The sequence below is a fragment of the Narcine bancroftii genome, chromosome 10 (assembly GCF_036971445.1).
Source record: "Narcine bancroftii isolate sNarBan1 chromosome 10, sNarBan1.hap1, whole genome shotgun sequence".
Classification (NCBI taxonomy): domain Eukaryota; kingdom Metazoa; phylum Chordata; class Chondrichthyes; order Torpediniformes; family Narcinidae; genus Narcine; species Narcine bancroftii.
The window spans coordinates 108,503,065-108,529,658 of NC_091478.1; the positions used below are offsets into that span (position 1 = coordinate 108,503,065).

At 43.1% G+C, this 26,594-nt stretch overlaps 1 long non-coding RNA gene across 2 annotated transcripts; it reads left to right on the top strand.

Annotated features, from left to right (window-relative positions):
• Positions 1 to 1,313: 1,313 nt before the first annotated feature.
• Positions 1,314 to 26,119, top strand: LOC138745108 (uncharacterized). 2 transcript variants are annotated; one of them, XR_011346036.1, is made up of 5 exons: positions 1,314 to 1,399; positions 17,598 to 17,681; positions 18,867 to 18,918; positions 18,998 to 19,054; positions 26,002 to 26,119. It is a non-coding gene; the product is annotated as an uncharacterized lncRNA (long non-coding RNA). The 2 variants fall into 2 exon arrangements; XR_011346035.1 differs by lacking the exon at positions 26,002 to 26,119 and having other exon boundaries at positions 18,998 to 21,850.
• Positions 26,120 to 26,594: the final 475 nt, after the last annotated feature.

Here is a 26,594-nt window from a genome sequence, read left to right on the forward strand (position 1 = left end):
TTCACCGTGTCTATCTTTTCTTGGTTTGCCCTTCAAAATGTCACACCTCACCCTTGTCTGCATTAAATTCCATCTGCCCTTTCTCCAGCTGGTCCAGATCCTTCTGCAAGCTTTCCTGGCTATCCACAACTTCTCTGTTCCTGGTGTCACCTGCAAACTTGCTAATCCAATTCACCACATTATTGTTCCAGCACCTATCCCTGAGGAACATCTCTCGTCACAGGCCTCCAGTCTGAGGACAGTTGCCCACAACCAATCACTGGCTTCTCCTGCACAGCCATTGTTCCACATCCAAAATACAGAGGACATATGGATAGATGTTAAAATTCTCAAATGTACATGAGTTAAAATTGTGTCAAATCACAAGGAACAGAAGTTGGCCATTCAGCCCATTGAGTCTGCTCTCCCCTGATCTAAACAGTTCTCGCTTCTCATTCCAAATTCTGGCTTTTTTCCCTGATCCCTTGACTCATTAAACACCTATTAATTCCCCCCCCCCCCCACTTAAACTCCCTCAACAATCCAGCAACAAATTCCATGACCTGGCGAAATAAATTTCTCATCTGCTTTAAATAGGTATCTTCTAATTCTAAGACAAGGTCTTTTTATCCTAGGGAAACATTATTCACATCTACTGTCCAATCCTTTCAGCTTCAGAAAGGTTTCTGAGATCTCCTCTCATTCTTCTATACTCCCAACGAAGAGTGGAGATGTATCATCCTGGTAAATCTCTGCTCTCTCTCCAACATCAGCACATCCCTTTTAAGATAAACTTCGCAAACTTCGCCATTCTCCAAATGAGGTCTCTCAATGCCCCATCAACACCTCACTCCCCTGATACATTATTCCCCTTGAAACAAAGGCCAACATAGAATTTGCTTCCTTTTCCTGCCGATCCAACCTGGTGCTTACCCACTATGTTTTCCTGCATGAGAACCCTGCAAGTCCCTTGACACTTGAAATAATTACATGTAATTTATGTAACAAATTTGAAATTTTTGGAAAGATTTGGGAATCCTATTTATAAACTGTAGGAATTAAGTTGTAATCGCCCAACCTGAACCTCCTGACTCCTAAAATCAAGAAAATTTGTTAGATTTTATTTGATAGTTTTTAGTAATTTTTTATATATACTTTCCAGATGTTTTCTTTATTTTCTATTGGGTTGTTGGGGAGGGGGAATTTTTTTAAAAATTACTTTGTATTAATTTTTCATTATTTTTGAATGAGAAATTTATGTACATATTTAATGCATGTGAAATTAAATTTTTCAAAGAGAGCTTAACATAACGTCATACATTTTGCTTATTTTCAAGAGTTGTGGAGAGTGAGGAGGGTTTTCATGGACTACAAAAGGATTTGAACTGTTTGAAAAGGTGGCAGATGGAGTTTAATGTCGGTAAGTGTGAGGTGCTTCATTTTGGGAAGAATAACCAAGACGTATGCAGTGAAGGGGAGGGCATTGAGGAACAGAGGGATCTTGGAGGACTGGTTCAGCATTCCTTGAAGGTGGATTCCCATGGAGATAGAAGGCTTTGGGTACACTGGCCTTTATAAATCATAGCATGGAATATAGGATCTGGGGAGGTGATGTTCAGAGTGTTGGTGAGGCCAAGTTTGGAGTATTGTATGCCGTTCTGGTCTCCAAATTATAGGAAGGATATCAACAAGATAGAGAGAGTACAAAAAAGTTTTACGAAAATGTGGCCTGGATTGCAATATTTCGAAAGATTGAGCAGACTGGGACTTCATTCATTGGAGCGTAGAAGGTTGAGCGGGGATTTGATAGAGGTATTTAAAATTATCAAGGGAATAAATAGATAGAGAAGCTGTGAATAGGCTCTTTCCCCTAAGGGTAGCATGGATTGGAACAAGGGGTCATAAGTTAAGGGGGAAAACTTGAGAAGTAATACAAGAGGATGCTTCTTCACTCAGAGTGGTGGCTGAGTGGAATGATCTACCGGAAGAAGTTGCTCCAGGGTCAATTATGTCATTTAAGATGAGGTTATATGAGTACATGGATGCGAGGGGGTTGAAGGGTTATGGGCAAGGGAAGTAGGTAGGTGGAACTCGTGGTGTTTCACATAAATCGGTGCTTTAGGTGCCATAAGCAAGTTGGCTCTTTCTTGCACTCGATGATGTGAAACCTTTCTGGAATAGAATTAAGGAACTTATTAAAACAGGCAGAATATTAAACAGGCAGAATACTATTCATAGTCTGAAAATGAGAGGTTATCCAAATAAAAGAGATCAGGAAGAACTTCTTTAGCTAGAGGGTCGTGGATCTGTGGAACTCACTGCGGCATACTGCAGTGGAAGCCAGATCGCTGGGAGTATTTTAAAAAAGAAAGACAAATATCTCATTAGTGAGGGCATCAAGGGATTATGGGGAAAAGGCCAAAAATTGGAACTAGTGTAGAGTAGCTTTGTGTAGATTTATGGAGCAGACTCGATGGGCCTCGTGGCCTGGTTCTGTTCATTTGTCTGTGATCGCCAATGGAGTTATTTCAGAAAAAAAGCTCCTAAATTAGAAATTCATAAATCAAGATTAAAATGGGAATTTGATATGAAAGTTAAAATATGAAAATCATTAAGTACAACTAAAATTATTAATGTCAGGTCGAGACTGGTACAATATAATCTTTTTTACATCGATTATACTTGACACCCAATTTAAATAAATTTAATTTGACATTATCAGATTTGTCTTGGATGTAATAAAGTAGGTTCTTTTATGTGGATAAATGTGAGCTGATCCACTTTGGAGGCAAAGAACAGGAAAGAGGACTATTATCTCAATGGTATCTGTTCAGGAGATGCTGAGAGACTTGGGTGTTGCTGTGCATCAGTCGTTGAAAGTGGGCATGCAGGTGTAACAGGCGGTGAGGAAGGCAAATGCTATGTTGGCATTCATAGCAAGAGGATTTGAGTACAGAGATCCTGCTGCAGCCGTACACAGCCTCGGTGAGACCACACCTGGAGTACTGCATGCCGTTTTGGCCTCTTTAATCTGAGGAAGGACATCCTCGCCATGGAGGGGGTGCAGAGAAGATTCACTAGACTGATACCAGGGATGGAAGGATTTGCATATGAAGAAAGGTTGGATAGACTAGGCTTGTATTCTTTGGAATTTAGAAAATTGAAGGGGGATCTTATAGAAACAAAATTCTAAAGGGTTTAGACAGACTAAACACGGGTAGGTTGTTTGCAATGCTGGGAAAAACCAGAACCAGAAGTCACAGTTTAAGAAGAAGGGGGAAAGTTTTTAGGACCGAGATGAGAAAAGATTTCTTCTCTTGGAAGGATGATGGGTCTATGGAATTCTTTGCTGCAGGAAGAAGTTGAGGCTGGTTCCTTGCCAATATTCAAGAGTAGGTTAGATTTGGCCCTTGTGGCTAAGGGGATCAGGGGGTATGGAGAGCAGGCAGGAACTGGGTACTGATCAGCCATGATCGTATTGAATGGCGGGGTAGGTTTGAAGGGCCAAATGACCTAATCCTGCACCTATTTTTCAATGTTTATACATTCTACTTGGGTTTGTCCAAAATATATACATTTTGGTCCAAAATTAAACTTTTGAACACTCTTAATGGATCCTAGAATATTTTTCCTAGAAGATATTAAAAATATGTGTATTAAATGGGATTTTTACAAGTTGCATTTGATGTTTCATATTTGGAGGACCGAGTCACCAAATTGCAGAATCCATGTGATTGAAGGAGTGCAGAGATTTGTTAGGATGTTACTGGGACTTGAAGGTGAACACACCAGGGCCTACAGTTGGTCCTCAATGTTGTCGACACATTCTTGGAAAGTGTGACTTGAAGTGAAATGTAGGTTTTACCATGGGCTCAATTATCAAAAATAAGAGAAGTTCCTATTTTGGACACAAAATATCATCATTCAGGTGCCTTGCCGTCCAGCGAGGGCAATCCTGTCTCTCAATCCACCACGATCTCTGAACCTCTGAATTGCAGTGGTAAGTGGGTGGAAAGAAAGGTCAAACCCTATTTTAAAATAATCATATGAACAATCTAGAACCATCATTCTCAACCTTCCCTTCCCACTCACCTACCACATGAAGCAAACCCTTAATGTTCAGAGATTACTTAAGGTGGTAGGTGAGTGAGAAGATAAAGGTTGAGAACCTCTTTCTGCAGGCAAATTAATTCTGAATCCACACAACCAAGGTTCCACAGATCCTTTGCCTCATGACTATCAGAATGAATCTACCCTGGGCAACCCTGTCAAAGGCCTCACTATAATCCACACACCCCACATCAACTCCCCTGCCCTTCATTTGTTATTTCATTGTTTTCAAACACTTTCTTTCCCCGCCCCCCCCCCCCCCCCCGCCCCCCCCCAACTTTTAAGTCAACCCTGACTAATCACAGAACCAAGGGCATAGGAAACACTATTGGTAGGACATTTGTAGAATAAAATTCAAACCCCTGGCACAGGATCACAAGAGGAATTGATAAGGTGGATGTTCAGCATCTGCTTCCTGGAGCCAGGATGAGCAAACAAAACAGAAGACATCTAGACAAAGTGATGGGAGAGAAGTTTAGGGGAGATATCAGGGACTTGTTTTTTTTAAAGAAACCATAGTTGGTGCCTAGAATTTCTTGCTGGGAATGGTGGAGAAGGAAACATTTGGGGCATTTAAGAGATTCTTAAACAAACACATGGATAAGAAAAATGGAGGATTGTCCTTATTTTTGGGAAGATTCTGTTGATTAATGAAATAAGGGCATATTCTGTTTTTAATGTTTTTCTTTGCACTCAATTCTTAACTGAACACAAACCACTTGTGGCGGAGGGAACACTGAAGGTGGAACATGAGTTTTAAAAAAGATTGTCCACCCAATGTTGAAGCATTCAGTCACTAACAGAAACTGAATTGTTTTGACCAACAATTCAAAGAAAACAAACTAGCATTTATTCACCTTCACTTACATTTATATCTCTACAGGCACCCTGGAGAAACTTTCCTGTTTAAAACCCATCTGATAAAACAGCCTCCCATTTCCCTTAATTGATGCTGCCTTGCCATTGGCCACAACTGTGGAGGCAGGAGGCTGCCCCTTGCTGGAATGTGGACGACCATCACCTCTCGCATAAAGGAACACCTGGGAGATCTTCCAGCTCATTGTGGTTGGACATTCCAGCAAGGGGCTGCCTCCTGCCTCCACAGTTGTGGCCAATGGCAAGGCAGCATCAATTAAGGGACTGAGCAGTTGTTGATGAGGTGACAGGAGTTCATGGGCTTAAAATGGGAGGTTGGCCCAGTTGTGGAAGTGGAAAGATGTTTGTAACCAGAAGGAGGTAGGAAACCTGGTTTTAATGTTCTGTTAAATTGGTGAGAAAGGTATTGGTGAAAGCTATGATAGAATGATATAACAGTACAGGTCATTCACCTTTTGATACTGTGCTGATCATATAATAAACCATAGCCCACTATTTTTTTTTGTTCATGAATGTGTTTAAAAGGTTTCTTAAATGCCCCCCAATAATTCTGCTTCCCCAGGCAAGATGTTTCAGTGACCCTCAACTCTCTCTCTAAACAGAAAAGCTTCTCTCATTTCACCTGGTCAATCTCCTTTGCCATCTCCACATCCTTCCTTTAATGAGGTGACCAGAACTGAACACTATCCCCTTAATATTTGTAGACTTGTAATGTGATCTCTCTACTCCTGAATTCAATCCCCCTACAAACAAAACTCAGTGTCCAATTGGCATTCTTAACTCTACTACGGACTTGTGTGGTAACTTTTGGAGGTGTATGGATTTTGACCCCAAGGTCCCTCTGTTCATCCACACTCTTAAGTAACTGACTATTAACCCTGTACCCAGCTTTTTGGTTTGTCCTTCCAAACTGCATTACCTCACACTTCAGGTTGAAGCCCGTCTGCTATTTTTCTGTCCAACTCTGCATCCTGTCTTTATTCTCTTGTAACCTTCGATAACCTTCAACTCCAACCTTTGTATCACCTTTGTATTACTGACCCATCCTTCTGCCTCTTCATCCAGGTCATTTCTAAAACTTACCAAGATCAGGGGTCCCAGAACAGATCTCTGCGGCACTCCACTGCTCTCTGATTTCTTACTACAGGATAAAGTGACCCTGATCCCAGGTCAAATTATTCTCTTGTCAAATTCTTGCTAAAATCCACGTAGACCACATCAACCAGCCTACCCTCATTCATTTCCTCTGTTACCTCCCGCAAACAAACTCAGTTAGACTCATGAGGCACAAAGCCATGCTGACAGTCCTTGAGTAGTCTGTATTTCTCCAAATGCTCATCAATCCAATCCTGGTCTATAATTCCCAGGATTCTCCCCTTGACCTTTTTCAAAACAAAATGGCATTTGCCATTTTCCAAACCACCAGCACCTCTCCTGCGGCCAAAGAAGATTGAAAGGTCCTAGGTCTCACTTCCCACAGCATCCTGGGGATATTGGGTCAGCTCCTGGGGACTCCTGAATCTTGATGTTTTTAAGAAGATCCAACATTTCCTCTTCCTTCATCTCCACACTGTCGAGCACACAGGCATGTTCAATTTCGAGCTCACCATGACCAAGGTCCTTTCTCTTATTTGACAGTTTTCATTCAGGACCTCCCTTATCTTTTAGTGGCCCCACCTTCATTCTCGTCATCACCTATGCATAGATCACCTTGATGTTCTCCTTGATTCCACAGGCTGAGGCCTTCTCGCACCAAGGCCTTCTCGCGCCTTCCTGGCTTCCACATAATTTTCATGAGCTCTTCCTGCTTCTGATATCTAATGTTTGCTTCCTCCTTCTTTTCAACTAGTTGCCTGACCTGTTTCATCAGCCATGATACCCTTTTCCTACCATCTTTTCCTTTTTCCACAAGCTAAGGGAGTTGTGCTCACTCTTCCCTCACTGAGAGGTCCACCACCTGACCAGGTTCATTCCCCAGATCTTGTATGACCTCTCCTCAGCCAGTCCACAAACTGTGTCGAGGATCCACCTGACAAAAATTCAGCCCCATCTATCCCTCTTGCAGTCAGCAGGTGCCAGCCAATATTAGGGAAGTTGAAGTCACCCATATCTTGAAACCCTGTATTTCCTGCACCATTCCCAAATCTGCCAGTTTAACTGCTCCTCTGTCCTGAGGGCTATTTGGGGGCCGATGGATGACTCCAATCACAGTGGCATCTTTCTGTATGTTGTTAAGTTGTGTGTTTGCTGAATATTTTAACGGTACAAGCTGGCATTTTCCATGTGGCTGATTGCAGTGTCACTGGTAAAACACCTTGAATATATTGCTTTGATTTGGAGTAATGGCTTGGGATATTTTTGGCTTGGTGCAGTCTTCTTGAAGGGCAAGTCAAACCTGTTAAAGTGTCGGAGTTTGGCCGAGTATTTTCCACCTTTAGAGACACGGGAAGTGCAAGAGAAGTGGGGCATTTGTGCAAGGTGCGTTTGTTCTGGCATGTTGCTGTTTAAACTTTAGTCTGTGGTTTTGGTATGAATGCACAGTTAAGTGGTAAAATGTTCTGTGTTCAAATATACAGTCACCAGACCATGGTCTTCACTCAGAATCAGGTGAAGAGCATGTCATGAAATGTTTCACAGGAGCAATTTTATGCCTAACAGGTGCCAGATTGTAATGAACAAGTCCTGTAAATAATATTTTAAAAATACAAATGTGAGGTGGTGTTTATGGATTCACCAATTTTATTTTCCATCTTGTACTTTGCACAATGGGTCCTTGCACCTCATGGACCTGGGCTACCCAAATCCCACAGTCCCCATAGAACCCTATAACATTGTAGCACTGAAACAGGCTCTTTGGCCCTTCTGATTCGAGCTGAACTATTCTTCTGCCTTGTCCCACTGACCTGCACCCAGTCCACAGCCGACCCTGTACCTGTCTAAATGCTTAAATGTGCCCACATTCACCACTTATGCTGGCAACTTGTTCCATGCACCCATTACTCTGTTCACAGGTTTCTGCTAATGTTCCCCCAATTATCCCCTTTCACCCTTCATCCATGTCCTTTGGTCTGAATCTCACCAACCTGCATTTACTCTGTCGATACTCAAAATAATTTTAAATTCCTCCATCATTCTTCAATGCTCCAGGGAATGAAGCCCTAACATGTCGAACCTTTCCCTATGACTCAGTCCCTGACGTCCGGGCAATGTCCCAGTAAATCTTCAGGGGATAAAGTCCCGACCCTGTCGAACCTTTCCCTGTAACTCAGTCCCTGACGTCCGGGCAACATCCCAGTAAATCTTCTCTGCCCTCTTGATTTTGCTGGTATCCTTCCTGCAGTTTGGTGACCAGAACTGCACACAATACTCCAAATGTGACCTTACCAATGTCTTGTACAACCTCACCATAACATCCCAACTCATGTACTATCTATTTTTAATGATGAAGGTCAAGATGCCAAATGCTTTCCTCATTCCTCTGACCATCTGTGACACCTTTAAGAGAATTGTATATCGGCATTCCTCCCATGTGGCTATGCTCCCCCATGCTCCCACTATCTGTCCTTGCTCAGAAATTCAAGAAATTTGCAAAAACCTTTCCATCACCCACCCACCCAGAGTAAAAAGCACAAACCTTCCTGAGAGGATATTCACCCCCTTCCAGTTCTGAAGCAAATTGTCCTGGTCAAGGTCTCACCTTCCCTGGATGAACCCAATTATCCAAAAATCTGATCCTTCCTCCTGCCCCATCTCTGAAGCCACATGTTAAGCCGCATTGTCCTTATTTCTAACCTCTCCAGCTCATGACACAGGAAGCAAACCCAAGATTTCATCCCTGGGGGTCCTGAGCTTCCACTTCACTCCGAGCTCCATGAAATCTTAGCAGGACTTCAGCATCATTCCTATCCGTGTCATGGGTCATCCCAGGTGGTTTATTCATCCACTTGGGAACAAACCACCTGGGATCCTCTCTTCCACAGAACCTCTTAACTCCATCCTTCCCCCACCTCACTGTCATCTCCTCTCAACACAGCCTTCCTCTTCCCATCCTCCCTTCTCATCTTGACCTCAAGGCCAGGCTTTATTCCAGAGACCTGACAGCCATGGCTTGTCCCTGACAGTTTGTCCTCCAACATGATCCAAAATGGGATGTTATTGAAGAGAACAGCCACAGGGGAGCCCTGCATTGACAGCCTGTCCTTCTCCTGATTGTCACTGACCCACCTTTCTCCAACCTTGTTGGTGAGATTACATTCTGGAAACTTCCGTCATTCATCCCTCAAGCCTCAGTGACCTGGAGTTCAACAAACTTCTGCATCATTTCCATAATGCATCCTACCTAGAACAGAACAATATTCCAACTTGTTCTCAGTTTTGTTGAAATGCTGCATGACCTCGGCTCTTGAACTCAATGAAGGCCAGCAGACCACAAGCTTTCTGAACTACTCGCTGAGTGACAAGCTTGAAAGATTATGTATTTGAACACCAAGCTCCCCCTGTTCTTCTGCACTGTTAAGAATGGTGACATTAACCACTTAAGGCAGTGGTTCCCAACCTTTTTCTTTTCACTCACATTACCACTGTAAGTATTCCCTTGGCTATTGGTGTTCTGTGATTGTTTCAGGTGGGATGTGAGTGGGAAGGGAAGGTTGATGATCACTGCTCTGGACCCAAATGTTACTGAAATATTTTGCTTGAAAAATTGCCATTGGCCTATTTCCTTTGGAGTTATGAAACAGTCAATGGCGAGCTCTCCACTGGCCACCGTGACAGAGGTGCACCAAAGAAAAGGTACAAGGACTGCCTCAAGAAATCTCTTGGTGCCTGCCACATTGACCACCGCCAGTGGGCTGATAACGCCTCAAACCGTGCATCTTGGCGCCTCACAGTTTGGCGGGCAGCAGCCTCCTTTGAAGAAGACCGCAGAGCCCACCTCACTGACAAAAGGCAAAGGAGGAAAAACCCAACACCCAACCCCAACCAACCAATTTTCCCTTGCAACCGCTGCAATCGTGTCTGCCTGTCCCGCATCGGACTGGTCAGCCACAAACGAGCCTGCAGCTGACGTGGACTTTTTACCCCCTCCATAAATCTTCGTCCGCGAAGCCAAGCCAAAGAAAAAAGAGAAAAGTGGTTTTCAAACTTTTTCTTTCCACCTGAAATAATCCCTTACTAATCACAGAGCACTGATGACATGGGGCCTGTTGAGCTAAGTGGAAAGAAAAAGGCTGAGAACCACTGAGTTGAGGTTTGGAATGTGGTTTGACATCAGAAACCCTGGCATATTTCTACAGAGGTGTGGTGGAAAGTGTGCTGACCAGCTGCATAATGGTCTGGTATTTCTTCTTTGGCTTGGCTTCGCGGACGAAGATTTATGGAGGGATCTGGTATGGAAACATTAAAAACCCCTGAACGAAAAGCCCTCCAAAAGGTAGTGGACACAGCCCAAGATGTTCCAGCCAAAACTCTCCCCTAACCCTAAGTCTCCAGGGAACACTGCTGTCAGAGGGCAGCAGCAATGATCAAAAACCCAGCACACGCTCTGTTCTTGCTGCTACCATCAGGAAAGACGTATAGGGGCCACAAGAATTGAACAACCAAGTTCAGGAACAGCTGCTACCCTTCAATGAGAGACTGAAACTGATTTGCGGACTCTTGCTTGTGCACTTTATTGAGGTTTCTTTTTGTTCTCTGGATTGCAGTTGGTTGATTACAGTTTGGCACAATTAATTAGTGGTCGTTTTGCCGTGCCTGCGGGCAATGGGAATCTTGGGACTGTATATGACGCCAGGTATGTGCTTTGACGATAAATCAGAAATCTGACCTTTTAAAATACATCACATCTGCCACTTTTCTGCCCATCTCTGCATCCTGTCTGTCCTGATGTATCCTGCAACAACCTTCCACACTGTGCAAACCACCAGCGACTGCATCCTTGCTGATTCAGGTCCTTCAGAATTAAAACAAATCAGCAAAATCCCAGACCAATTCCTGTATAATTCCCAAGAGTCACTGATCTCTGGACAGAGTATGTTCCATCCACTGAATGGGTTTGGGATGTATTCTTAGTCACTAATGTGGTGGCCAGAACAGAACAAGTGCAGTTCAACCATCGTTGAGTTGAGCTGCAACATGATCTCGTGGTTCTTGAACTCCACCCCCTGACTGAAGCCCAGCTCACCACATGCCCCCTAAACCTCCCCAGCAATCTTCAAGGCAACCAAGACCTATCTATAGATTTGTATAACAGGGTGGTCCCCCTTCCTTCCACAGTGAAGGATCCTGAAATTAACTTTGTTGTCTGCCTTGATCTTTAACTCTCCACCAGCTCTGCATCCTGTCAATATTGCTGTCCTCACCCACAGAAACCTTCCGCATCATCCACAACACATTCACGTCCTCTCCTCACCCACAGAAACCTTCTGCACCCTCCACGTTCTCTCCTCACCCACAGAAACCTTCTGCACCCTCCACGTCCTCTCCTCACCCACAGAAACTTTCCGCACCCTCCACATCCTCTCCTTTCACCCACAGAAAACTTCTGCACCCTCCACGTCCTCTCCTCACCCACAGAAACCTTCTGCACCCTCCATGTCCTCTCCTCACACACAGAAACTTTCCGCACCCTCCACATCCTCTCCCTTCACCCACAGAAACCTTCCGCACCCTCCACGTCCTCTCCTTTCACCCACAGAAACCTTCTGCACCCTCCACGTCCTCTCCTCACCCACAGAAACCTTCCACACCATCCCTAATACCTCCAAGTCCTGTCCCAATGGTCTTGTCCCACCATCAACTGTTGGAAAATCAAATGGGAACTGCTGTGAACCTCTACCTCGTGTTAAAACTGGATACTGCATGAGGTCGTATTCAGGACCAATGCTACCATCTGCTGTCCACACCGGGGAACTACAGGAACGAATCCATTCTTCACACCTTTTAAATGAATGTTACAGCAAAACATTATTCAAGGGCTCTATATTCGGGCGTTATTCCTTGGTGTTGAAGAATGAGGGGAGATTTGATGAAGGTTCACTACATTGAGGGAAATTGACAAGGGAAATGAAAACAGGTTTATTTCCAGATGTAGGGGGTCATTCGCAGCTGTTTCTGGAGTCTTGTGGCACCTGTCCCTCTAGACTGAAGGTCTCAGTGAGAACAGTGTGTGCTGGGTGGTGTGGATCCTTGATGATTGCTGCTGCTTTCTGTCAGCAATGTTCCCTTCATATTTTTATCCATCTTGGGTAGGGTTTTGCCTGTAATGTCCTGGACTGTGTCCACAACATTTTGGAGGGCTTGTGCTCAGGGGGTATGGGTCCAAATTGGCTGAATGGGAGGTGATGGTGGGAGGAGATGACTGGAGGCCTGTGACCAGTGGTGTGCCTTGGATAGGTGCTGGGACCATAGTTGTCTACATCAACGACCGGGATTAGCATGCTGAGGACTCAAAAGATTGGAGGCTCTATGGACAACAAGGAAAGCTTGCAGAGACCTCTGGAAAAATGGGCAAGAAAGTGGCAGATGGAATTTAATGCAGAAAAGTGTGAGGGGGTCGATAGAACATACACAGTCAATGGATGGGCACTGAGGGGTGCAGAGGAACAAAGGGATCTGGGAATACAGGACTAAATTCTCAGGAAGTGGCCTCACAGATGGACAGGGTTGTGAAGAAACCTTTTGGCATCTTTCCCTTCATTGATGAAAGTATTGAGTACAGGAGCTGGGATGTTAGGGAGCTAAAAGTGATAGGAGAATAAGAACGAATGCACCAAGAACCAAGGTGGAGGGAGAAAGGAGGTATGGCATCAAGGTATTGTGTATGAATGCAAGGAGTGTAAGGAATAAAATGGATGAGCTTGAGGCGCAAATGGCAATGGGAGGTTATGACATTGTCGGAATAACGTAGACATGGCTGCGGGAAGGGCAGGATTGGGAAATAAATGTTCCAGGGTACACGTCCTTTAGAAAGGACAGAAAGTTAAGAAGAGGAGGTGGGGTAACTCTGTTGGTAAGAAATGAGATTCAGGCGTTTGAAAGGAAGGACATTGAAACAGGTGAGGTAGAGTCTGTTTGGATTGAATTAAGAAATTGCAAGGGCAAGAGGAATATAATGGGGGTCATTTACAGGCCTCCGAAAAATAGCTCAGATATCGGTAATAGTATAAATCAGGAATTAAGAGTGGCATGTCAAAGTGGTAGCAATACGGTAGTTATGGGGGACTTCAACATGAAGGTGGACTGGGATAATCAGATGGGGGCAGGAACACAAGAGAGCGAGTTTATAGAATGTCTACGAGATACTTTCTTGGAACAGCTAGTGGAGGAACCTACCAGAGGGAAGTCGATTCTGGACTGGGTGCTGTGCAGCGACGCAGACTTAATAAGTGACCTTGATGTAGGGGAGCCATTAGGGAATAGTGACCATGGTATGGTTACTTTTAAGCTGCAATTAGAAAGGGAAATGGAAAGGAAGTCGGAAGCATCTGTACTTCAGTTAAATAAAGGGAATTTTGCAGCTATGAGGGAGGAGCTATCCAAAATAAAATGGGAAGATACACTAACTGGGAGGACAACTGGGGAAAAATGGCAGGTTTTTATGGACATTTTTCACAGGATTCAGGACAAATTTATTCCAAAGTGGAGGAAAGGCTCTAGGAGATGGAAATGGCAGCCCTGGCTAACTAAGGAAATCAAGTGCATTATCAAGTCCAAAGGGAGTAATTATAAGATAGCGAAGCGGAGTGGGAAATTAAAGGATTGGGAAACCTTCAAAGAACATCAGAGGGTAACTAAGAAAGCCATAAGAGATGGGAAAATGAAGTACGAGAGGAAATTAGCAGATAATATTGCGGAGGATAGCAAAAGCTTTTTTAAGTATATGAAGAGGAAGAAATTGGTTCGGTCTAAAATTGGCCCTTTGAAAATGGGCAAGGGTGAAATTATTACCGGAAACAAGGAGATGGCAGAGGAATTTAACAAATACTTTGCAACTGTCTTCACCAAGGAGGATATAGGTTATAGTCAGTTAGGGGGTAGTGGTCATGCGGTACCAAGAGACTTGGGGAACTTTACTGGGGAGGTAGGGGATCTAATGGATATCCGGATCCAGAAGCAGGAGGTTATGATTAAATTGTTGGGACTGAGGGCTGATAAAACCCCAGGGCCTGATGGGCTGCATCCTAGGGTGCTTAAAGAGGTGGCTATGGAAATTGTGGAGGCACTGGTCGACTTTTTCCAAAGTTCCATAGATTCCGGGGAGGTCCCTGAGAATTGGAGAGTGGCTGATGTGGTGCCGCTTTTTAAGAAAGGAGGGAGGGAGAAAACGGGAAATTATAGACCGGTTAGCCTGACATCAGTGGTGGGGAAGATATTGGAGTCCATCATAAAAGGAGAAATAGCAGAACACTTAGTCAGTAATAATAGTATAAGGGCTAGTCAGCATGGATTCCTTAAGGGTAAGTCATGCTTGACTAACCTTCTGGAATTTTTTGAGGATGTGACAAAGAGGGTGGACTCGGGAGAGCCAGTGGATGTGGTGTATTTGGACTTCCAGAAGGCCTTTGATGAGGTACCGCACGGGAGTCTAGTGGGCAAGATCAGGGAGCATGGTATTGGAGATAAGGTGCTGACATGGATAGGAGATTGGTTAAGAGATAGGAAACAAAGGGTTGGAGTAAATGGGTCTTTTTCAAAATGGCAGGATGTGACGAGTGGAGTGCCTCAGGGATCGGTGTTGGGTCCTCAGTTGCTTGTAATTTATGTTAATGATTTGGATGAGGGGATTATAAATAACATGAGCAAATTTGCAGATGACACTAAACTGGGTGGCGGTGTGAGGAGGATGTCAGGAAAATGCAGAGGGACTTGGACATGCTGGAGGAGTGGGTGGCTAAATGGAAGATGAATTTTAATGTGAACAAATGTGAGGTTATTCATTTTGGGGGTAGTAATAGGAAAGCTGAGTATTATTTAAATGGAGACAAGCTAGGGAGTGGGGAAGTGCAAATGGATCTGGGTGTACTTGTTCACCGATCACATAAGGCTAACATGCAGGTTCAGAAAGATGTGAAGAAGGCAAATGGAATGTTGGCTTTCATAAAGAGGGGATTGGAGTATAGGAACAGAGACGCCCTTCTGCAGTTATACAGGGCCCTGGTGAGACCCCACCTGGAGTATTGCGTCCAGTTCTGGTCTCCAAACTTGAGGAAGGACATACTAGCTATAGAGGGTGTGCAGCGCAGATTTACAAGGTTAGTTCCAGGGATGGCAGGGTTGTCATATGCAGCAAGGCTAGAAAAACTGGACTTGTATCCATTGGAGTTTAGAAGGATGAGGGGGGACATGATTGAGGTAGACAAAATCATCAGGGGGATAGACAAGGTGATGTCTGATTACTTGTTCCCAATGATGGGGGAGACGAGGACTAGAGGGCATAGTTTAAGAATACAGGGTAGGCCCTTTAGTCTGGAGATGAGAAAGCATTTTTTTACCTAGAGAAGTGTGAATCTGTGGAATGCTCTGCCACAGAGGGTGGTAGAGGCGGATTCGCTGACTATGTTCAAAAGAGAGTTAGATAAGACTCTTGTGGGTAACGGAGTTAAGGGTTATGGGGATAAGGCTGGAAAGGGGTACTGATGGTAATGATCAGCCATGATCTAAAATGGCGGTGCTGGCCCGACGGGCCAAATGGCCTACTCCAGCTCCTATTGTCTATTGTCTATGACATTAGTGAGGCCAAATTTGGAGTATTGTGTGCAGTACTGATTGCCAAACTGTAGGAAGGATATCGGTAAGATGGAAAAGAGGACAGAGAAGGTTGACTAGGATGGTGCTGTCTTCAGGAGTTGATTGACAGGGAAAGATTAAACAGGTAAGGACTTAGTGGAGAAGAATGAGGTAAGATTTGATGGAGGTTTACAAAATTGAAGGGAGATTTGATGGAGGTTTACAAAATTGAGGGGAGATTTGATGGAGGTTTACAAAATTGAGGGGAGATTTAATGGAGGTTTACAAAATTGAGGAGAATGGACAGTATAAATGCAAAGGCTTTTTCCATTTAGATCAGGAGAGATAATACAATTTTCCAATAATGTTAATCGGATGTGAGTGTCTTTCCCCGTATTCAATACTTCTCAGTCCATTCCATGCAGAATTCCACAAAAATTGTTTTGGAAAGGTAAAATGGCAAAGGTGCCATTGCAGAAACTGACTTGGAAATGTGCTTTAGGAGGGCTGCAAGTTTCTCACTTTCACAATTATGATGAGTTGGCACAATTGAAATGTATTAATAGGATGTTTGAAGTGGGTTAACCTTTGGTTTAAGTTTGCAGAGTTGACAATGCTCCGGTATGGTTCTGTCCTGTAAAATATATTTGCAGGGCTTTCAACAAAGAAGCTCCCCTCAAGAACAAGTAAGAATGTGCTTGTGTTAAAAATGTAAATACACCAAAAATGTTTTGCAAGATCTATGTCTTGTTGATCGTGTTTTGAAACCCCAAGTTTTTCTCACCAATAATGGTGATGACTTTTAAAACTAACAACACCACAAATGCCATCCTAGTTTTGAGAATGTGTGCGATGTTCAAAAAGCACAAACACAAAGAGAGTGAGGTTCAGAGAAACCCTGTCCAATCTCCTGCTGCAAAAAATGTGCAAGGTCAGAAAGGCACCCCAAAAACAAGCATGTTGCAAAACTGACGGAATGGAGGGTTTCAGTCACAAAATACTGAATCGAGCATGTGGCAATAACTGCATGAGATCTTCAAAATAAAATCTGAGGCGATGCTTGGAAAGTGCAGAGAAAGCCAGGTTGCTTATTGCAGAACATAGATGCAGAGTTGAAACAATACAAGGAGAAATGAGCTATTTTGCAAAACGTGAATGTGATGTTTTCAAGGCCATCAAAATAGAGAGAGTGCAGAGAAGGTTCACGAGAATGTTGACAGGATTTCAGGGTCTGAGTTACAGGGAAAGGTTGTGTAGACTGGGGCTTTTTTCTCTGGAGTGTAGAAGATTGAGAGGGGACTTGATAGAGGTGTTTTAAGATTTTAAAAGGGACAGACAGAGTAAATGTGGATAGGCTTTTTCAATTAAGAAAGGGGGAGATTCAAACTAGAGGACATGGTTTAAGATTGAAGGGGGAAAATTATAAGGGGAACATGAGGGGAAATTTCTTTACGCAGAGGGTGGTGGGGATGTGGAATGAGCTTCCGGCAGACGTGGTCGAGGTGGGATCATTGGTTACTTTTAAGGAAAGACTGGATCGTTACATGGATAGGAGGGGACTAGAGGGGTATGGGCCGGATGCTGGTCAGTGGGACTAGGAGGGTGGGGATTTGCTACGGCATGGACTAGTAGGGCCGAACTGGCCTGTTCTGTGCTTTAAGAGGTTATATGGTTAACTTTCACATGATGAGTTTGGGGTTTCAAAAAAATCCAAGGCCGGCAGCTGTCAGTTGTGTGTATGTTTTAAAAAATACAGCCATGCCTGTGATTTGCTTGAAGTGTGTCGTTTAATATTTTAAAAAAAGCAATGGTGGGTTTTTGCAAAATGTGCAGATGTAATCTTGGTCTAATCTTGTTATAGGTGTTTGTGTTTCAATTTAAAAAAAATACTATCTATCTATTTGCAGGGATTGAAACAGAAACCCTACAAAAAGGTAAAACGGTCTTTTAGTGTTTTCATGGGTGACAAAGAAAACCCCACCCAAGAAAAGGTAAGGCTCTGTCTTGCAAAATGTTTGAAGAATGACATTAATGAGCAAACATCCAAATCAGTGTCCAAAATGTTTATGAACTGAAAAGTTGGACCAGGGAAACACTGGTTAAATCTTTCAAATGCTGGGGGTTAAAATAGAACCCCCCCACCAAAGATAAACGTGTTGCAAAGTGAACCTGGAAGGTTTTTATAAAAAAAGTGCCTGACAAAGTTGATCCAGTTGCCAACTGCGCCTGCAAGGCATATCAAGTGCACGACCAAATCGTTTATTTTTATTGAGTGACAACATTGTTTTACGGGTTTAATGTATCTTATATTCTGAACTTTAAATAAATGGGAGGGGAGGTGAGGGAGGGAGGGAGGGGAGGAGGGAAGGGGGGGAGAAAACAACACTATATATTTAAGAAGGAAAATGTATGTATCTTGATCAATATGGTTTATAGTGTGAAAAATAAAAAAATTTAAAAAAAAAAATAATAAAAAGTGCACGACCAAGTCAAACAAACCTGTAACAGACTGCGCCTGCAAGGCATATCAAAACAAATGCATGACCAAGTCAAACCGGTAACAAACTGCATCTCCAAGATGTTCAAAATAAGTGCACGACCAAGTCAAACCAATTGGTAACAGACTGCGTCTATAAGGCAAGTCAAAACAAGTGCACGACCAAGTCAAACCAACTGCTAACAGACTGCGCCTGCAAGGTGTTTCCAAACAAGTGCACGACCAAGTCAAACCAACTGGTAACAAACTGCGCCTCCAAGTGTCTCAAAAAAAGTGTAGGACCGAGTCAAACCGGTAACAAACTGCGCCTTCTAGATGACTCGAAACAAGTGCACGACCAAGTTAAGCCAGTAACAAATTGCGCCCGCAAGACGGATCCAAACAAGTGCCCGACCAAATTAAGCCAGTAAAAAAAAACTTTTAAAATTTGAAAAAAAAAAACCAAAGGCTGTGCTAAAGTAAATGTTCAAACAATCTTGGAAAACAGCACAATGGGAGACTTTTGGAAAAATGTTGATGACACTTCCAGCACCTCTCAGTCCAGAAACCACGAGCATGTTTTACCAAAATGGTTTGCAGACTTTGGAAACAAACTCTGAAGGAGATTCATTTTTCAGAAAGCAGGTTATGTCCAGAAGTAAAAAAGAAACTAACTAATGTCATAATTTTGTTTTTAAAGGACTTTTCTGGATATGTGGAATTTGGAGTGAGAGGAGACTGTGCTGGGAAAGGTGAGTGAAATGAACAAGGTAACCGTTTCTTATTCAGCATGTAAAAATATAAACTAATTTCATAAATTTGATTTTAAAGGACCTTACCAGACATGAGATTTGGAGTGAGTGAGAGGAAGAGACTGTGCTGGGAAGGGTGAGTAGAATGAACAAGACAGCTGTTTCCATTCAAACAAAGGGAGTCAGGAGTGGAGCAGTGATGATGAGAGTGGCCCAGAGTGGGTGTGCAACTTGGAGGCTTTGATCGAGAGACATCGGCAAACAGAAACTTCACAGGAAACTCGGTAAGTGTCCTTCAACCTTTCTCCTCAAAGCATCCAAAAACTTTAATTTTGTGCAATGGCTGGAACTTGAGACTGAACAAGCCAACACACTAGAACTAATTTAGAAATGGTGGGGATGGAGGGTCAGGTGTGTTGGAGCTGTGGTAAGTGGGAGGAGCATTTGAGGAGAAAACTGGCTGGTAAGAAAAGCATTCCTAAGAAATGTTACTTTGGTTTGGAGGAAACTATTTGCTTGAAAAGATTGTGAACGGGAAGAGATTTGTGGGCATGTTTCTCTTAATTTTGGGAAAATTGACATGAAGCTGCTGGGAGCAGTTTGCAGTCTATTGACAAAACATTTCCTCGTGGGTCCATCCGGTTTTGCACGACAGCTTATTTCTGTGTTGAGATCCAGTTATTATTGTTCCCCTGTACAATATTCCTGCTGTTATCGAACTGGCACTGTCCTGTTTTCTTCATGGCTACCTTTCTTGGTGACGTTCCAATTGACTTGAAAGTGATGTGTGGTGTGAACGGTGCTAGATTTCTTGCTGAATGCTGAAAACAATCCAGGAGTCTGCTCTTCCCTTCAATATGATCACGCTTGACCAGTAAAATTTGGAGCAATGAAGCTGAAGCTACTCAGCAGGTTGATCAGCATGCATGGGGAGAAATGGTCAGTCAACGTTCGGGTCGCGAATCCCCATTGAGACTGAAGTGGGAAGAGGAACTCGGCAGACACGAAAGGGGGTATGTTGAGGGATGGGATGGTGCTGAACAGATGGGAATTGTGGGATTGGCAATCAGTGAGGTTATTTGGCGGGTTTGAGAGGTACGAGTCCCTGAGCTGATGAGGCGAAGGTGAAGCTTTGAGCTGAATTGAGCAGGCATTACCTGGAATTGGAAAATCCATTCGTGCTGTCGAGTTGAAGGCAATCGAGAAGGAATAAGTTCCTCATTCACGATTCACATCACCCTGGGTCGGACAAGAGTCGGAAGCAGTCCAAGTCAATGTGATGTGGTTCTGCATGAGTTTCAGCCCTCCAGAGAGCATCATGTGTCCCATGCCCACCTTTTGATCCACCTCTGGAAAAATCCCTGTTCCAATCTGGTCCCATTCCCCAACACTTTCCCTGCTGCATTGATGACCGGATTAGTGCTGCCTCTTGTACCCATGCAGAAATGGATAATGTTAACCTTGCAGTAGAATTTCACAGCATCCTCAAATTGACTTGGACTGCTTCAAACCCTAACCCTTTCAGGAGACATCCTCCATGGGAATTGGTGACCAATTTACTTCCTCCCCCAGAGTTGCGCACCTTTCCCAGTCTCTCTGGAAGGATGGGTGCAAGCGACAACTCCCAGCCACCACCCATTTGAATCAGAATGGCCAGGCATTCATGTTTTTCCTTGGCACTGCCCACCTGCAGCATGAGTGAAATGTCAATTGGAGGAACAACTTGAAAACTTCCTCAATAGCCTTAACACTGACAGCATGAAAATGGGATTTTCCAATTGAAGGTATCTCCCTCCCCAGTGCAGTCCCACTGCTTGATCTCTCCTTCACCTGTTCTGGTCTACATAGTTTTAAACCTTGTCTGCCCACTATGCCAGGTTTCCCCTGGTCCCACCTCTCACCTGTCTTGACCAGTATCCGTGTACCTTCGGTACCTCTTCTCCCACACCTTACCAATCAAGCTTTGCCCTGAGATTGACCCCTTCCCACGTCAACCTCAACGAAGGGTCCTGATCCTAAACTTTGATTGCATTTCTCTCCCTGGATGCTGCCTGACACATTGACCTCTTCCAGTAGGTGATTGGTTGGTTGATATTGAGGCAGTCAGGCAAGCCGTGTGTTTTTTACGGCAGAGCAGACCCTGTGGGAAAAATGGTCCGCTTCTGCTCTGAGATTTAATATGAGAACCGAGTGGAATTGTGAAGGTTTTTCTCTTTCTCCTGGATTTCAGCATTTAGCAAATGTGTAAGGAGAACCATTCACCTCCAAATATCACTGTTTCTCAGATGTGTTGGAACCCACTGAAATTTAATGGATTGTTTCATGTGTTGAGTTGAGCCCTCCCAGGAAAGAGCCATGGAGAATGACCAAATAAACAAGGTGTCAACATCTTCACCCTAATCCTCATTTGAAACACTCAGTCTTTATTTGATATCTTGCCAAGAAAATGCCCACGTCCATCAAGAACATACGCAATGATTTGGATTTGTTGCTTGTGGTGGAAAGGAACGACACCCTGCCCCACCCAGTCAAACCCCAGGTCCTGGAATTGTGATCAATCCAGGATACCCTTTTTGTATTTAATCTATCATGTGTTCCAACTTTGATTTTGAATATTGACTGGAGGACACAGGCAGGCGTGTCCCCATTATATATTTTTATCCCAGGGAAATTACATGCTTGTCCACCCTGACAATGCCTTGTTGTTGAAAATGCCATCAGTCTTTAATTGACATGACACTCCAGAGACAAAACCCAAGTTGGTCCGAATTTCCCTTCTAGCTCATCGTACTCACAACTCCACCCATTTGGATGTCCTCCTCAAATGTGCAAATGCACGTATCCAACCAACAGCCACGAATATCATGCTCTCTGTGTTCAAGCTGATTATAAATCAGCTTATCATGTTGGCTTGTTGTCCTGATTGCTGCAGAGGGAGTCGTGTGGAGCAAGTTAACAAATTGGTGTAGCAATTGTGCCTTGATATTGACCAGGGAGTCCAATCTTCCGTGGTCACATGGGGCAAGTTTGGCTGCATGTGGAGCATCCCCTTGACTCGGACTGGTCCCCTCCAATGAACCTGTTTGCCAATGGACATCCAACTGGGCTTGTGCAAACTCTCCTCGTGGGTCTGCATGGTTTTGCATGGATGGTGAGGCAGTGGTAAGTATGATGAAGGTCAGAGATGATGCTGCTGTCGTCGTTTAAGTTGGTTTGTTCTCTGTTGCTCACAATGACGTCCTTTCCATCGTAGAATCTTCAAATTCAGTGTCACCAAAGGAAAAGAACCCCGACGGTACAGTGTAGACCCTTCAATCCACGATGTTGTAAACATCATGACATCTCATCCTTTTCTGCCTTGCACCCTTTCTCCCCGTGGTTAAAATTCCTGCCATTAAATATGTAATCATCGTTCCAATTTGACTTTCCAAAATTCATCCCCCTCACACATTGAGCTCCATCTGCCACCCAAATCTGCATCCTCTCCATCACCATGTTGTTACCTTGGACAGGCTTGTCAAGGAAACCGAGGATAGCACTAGATAAATTAACAGAATGGTATAAACAAGGAGGCTTACAATTGCCAAACTTCAAAAATTATTATAGAGCTGCACAATTAAGGTACCTATCAGATTTTTATCAAACAAGGGAAAAACCAGACTGGACGAGATTAGAATTAGATAAAATAGGGGAAAAGATACCTGAACACATATTAATGGGACGAAAAATTGGTACAACATAGAACTTCTCCAGTATTACACCATCTCCTCAATATATGGAAGAAGATTCATGTAGAAAGAAATAAAACAAATTATCAATTACCAAAACTAATATTGATGCAAAATAAGCTACTCCCTTTTACAATAGACAACCTTTCCTTTAGAAAATGGGAAAAAAAAGGGATTAAAAGAATAGAAAATTGTTTTTCAGGAAGTAGATTCTTATCCTTTGAACAAATGAGAGATAAGAACAATATAACTGGAGATACAGCGCTGGCATATTACCAACTGAGATCCTACTTGAAAGATAAATTAGGAAGCAATTTGAGTTTACCAGAGGGAAGTAACCTTGAATATGTGATTACAGATACAATGCTAATCAAAAGATTTATAACAAATATGTATATTAAACTGAAAGAAAAGGAGAATGAGGAAACAAATGGTAAAACTAAACAAAAATGGGAACAAGATTTAAATATAAAGATAAAAAAGGAAACATGGGAGAAATTATGTTCTGGAACGATGAGAAATACAATAAATACGAGGCTGCGTATGATACAATATAATTGGTTACACAGACTATACATTACACCGCAAAAGTTAAATAAATGGGACCCAACAGTATCTGATAGATGTTTTCGATGTAAAAAAGAAAGGGGAACAACAATTCATGCAATCTGGACATGTGAGAGAGTAGAAAAATTTTGGGATGATCTCAATCAGATATTAAATAAAATAACAGAAAACAATATACCAAAGAATCCAGAGATCTTTCTCCTAAGTAACATAAAAAATAAAGAATTTGGAATTGACTTGGAAGATGCACAAAAAAGATTTGTTAAGATAGCCCTAGCCGTAGCAAAAAAATGTATTATGTCAACCTGGAAATTGGAAGATAATTTGAAAATACAACAATGGTATATAGAAATGAATAAATGTATTCCATTAGAAAAAATAACATATAGTTTAAGAAATAATATTGAAATATTCGAACAAGTATGGGAGCCTTACATTAAATACAATAGCGAAAACCTACCGGGAACAAACATTACCTAAGTTGATGGAAGGAGAAGAAAAGAAAAGAATGGACTCAGTAGAATTTCTGGTGTATTTTTGTTGAATGACAACATTATCTGACTGGCTTAATGCAACCTAGATTGTATACCTAAAATGGATGAGAGGGGGGGGTGGGGGGGTGGCTTGGGAGGAGGGAGGTGGGGGGGAGAAAAAGTCACTGTATATGTGTGAAAAAGAAAAAGTGTATATCATGGCTAACGTGATTTATGGTGTGAAAAATAAAAAATTAAATTTAAAAAAAAAAAAGACAGGCTTGTCAATATGTTCATCAAATCATACACACACCTACTCCCCAACCTTCATCATTATCTTTTTTACTGCCCTAAAGAACACAGTTAATCTCATGGGGCACCATCAGTGACTCAAAACCATCCTGACTCTCAGAAGAGTCAATGCCTCACAAAATGCTCATCAATTGTGTCTAAGAATCCTCTCCAGTAGTTGGCCAACCACAGGCACAAGACTTGCTGAAAGAAAAGTCTCAATTTTCTCATTACTTTTGAAAAGAAGGGGACCGCATTTCTCTGTCCTCAGTTATTCTATCTTCACTCTTGCCAACACTTCTTTTTTTCAAGGATGTATAGATCACCTGAGATCCTGTTTGCCAAGGCATTCTTGTTACTTTTATCTCTCAAATTAATTTATTTCCTGACTGCCATCCAATTGACCCCACCCTTGAATTTAATGTGACCATTGCAATAGAATTCACATTCCTGAATCTATGTGGTCTCCGGACATGAATTGCAAATGCCACACTTCTTTACCACCCTGTCTATAGGAAAAGGATTCTCTTCCTTTCTCACTGTTAATCTGCCACCTCAGTGCCTAGGATGAGGCCTTCCTTCCATTCCAGGGGGTTGAAGTTTTCGTGTACCGTCCTCCTCCCACCCCCACTCTCTGTCATCCAAAAAACCCCTGCCCGCCTCCCTGCCCTGTCCACTCCCTCCAGACTTTTACCCCAGAGATCACAAGGAGAGACTTGTTGGTCATGTTCTGCCCACCCCCTCATCCACAGGACCCCAGGATACTGGAGCAGCAGAGCAGGCCCTTGGCCCTTCTCACCTGAACCTAATTATTAATCTGCCAGGACTCACTCACCTGCACCCATTCCAGACCCATCCCTTCGATGTACAGTCCAATTGTTGATCACGCTAAAATTAGGACTATTGAACAATTCAACTGGCAGCTCCTTCCCCATTCCCACCAACTCTGAATTCCTCCAATATTCCTCTAAAATCTCTCCCCTGTCACCCTTAATGCATGTCCTCGGGTTTGCATCTCCCCCACCCTCAGTGGGGAAATTCTACTTGCATTTTACTCTGACACTCCTTATCTTAACCAACTCATTCAAATATCCCTCCTTTCATTCTACGCTCCGACTCTGGCCACAATAAAATTCCATCTCATGTTTCGGGGGTAGAAGGGTCAGTTTATGTGCTGGATCTCAATAAGTCTGTTCCATGAGGCTTCGTTGGAATTGCCAAATTGGTGCTGATGCACAAGTCCTGTCCAGGGGTGTGTGGTTTGGAGCGGAACATTCAGTGGAAGGTTGATGGAGTGTAGATAAACTTTACACGGACATTGCTCAGGATTGAAGAGTAGTGGAGAGAATTTAAACAGATGGGACTTTATTCCCTGCAGTGTTGGGACATTTGAAGGAGGTACAGAAAGTGATGAGGGTTAGAGAAGGGATAAATAGAAACCAGGTTTGTCCACTGGGATGAGGTGAGAGAAGAACTAGAGGCACAAGGATGAGGTGTTTGAGGTGAATGATTGGGAGGATCTTCACTCATGAGGTTGTGGATGCAGGTGTCTGACATTGAAGAGACCTCCAGGGAAGGGAAGTTCTGGAGGAGGATCTTGGTGCAGGTCAAAGTGTGAATTCATGATTGGGATGCATTGAGACTTTCAATGGTCCAACCCTAACGCTCCCCTCACCCCTACTAAATACCCAAGTCTGTGTAACCCTTCTTTCCTTTACAACCTCCATTCTTATTGACTCCTTGTGCTGAAACAAGATCTTTGAACCCAAGGCTATTTTATTTCAAAATACTCAATGCACGTTGATCAGAAAAAAATGCAATCTTTAAAAAAAGTATCAGAGCATTTTGAACGCAAGTTAAACATATCTCCAACAAGGCTGTTTCTGGAAAGATGTGTATGTAGTGTTTCGAAAACTTGCTGATGGTAAAAGGATGTCAAACAGAATTAAATGCTCAAGTTATCAAGGGTTAGGTGGTCGGGCCAGTGAATTTTCAGTATTTTAAAAACCTTTTTCTTTCCCCAGGGGTGTGATTTGTGGTGAGGGAGAACATAAGAAGGGGAATGAGTTGGTTGGTATCTTTCTGTTCCAGAGACATCTAGGTGATTTGGAGCTAGAGGGGACAGAATTTAAACAGCTAAGTGTTGACCCGGTTAGTTCATGTACAAGGCTCAAGCTTTGGAACACGTGATTTTAGTGAATGGTGAAGAAGTCTCGATTGGCCGAGTCAATTAGGTTGCAAATGGTGCCTGCAAAGGGTTTCGTAACACATGCACGACCAAGTCAAACCAACCAGTAACCGACTATGCTTGCAAGGTGTTTCCCAACAAGTGCACGACCAGGTCCAACAAAATGCTCACAAACTCTCTGAAAAGGGCAAAAAAACCTGTTTGTCAAATGGGGAAAAAACAAAAGCAAAGGCTGGGCTGAGGTAAATGTGCAAACATTCTTCAAAACCAGCACGATAGGAGACTTTGGAAAAATGGAGATAACACTTCCAACAATTCAGTCCAGAACCCATGACCATGTTTTACCAAAAGGGTGTGCAGACTTTGTAAACTAACTCAGGAGTGGATTCATTTTTCAGAAAGCAGTAGGTTAAAAAAAATGAACGAATT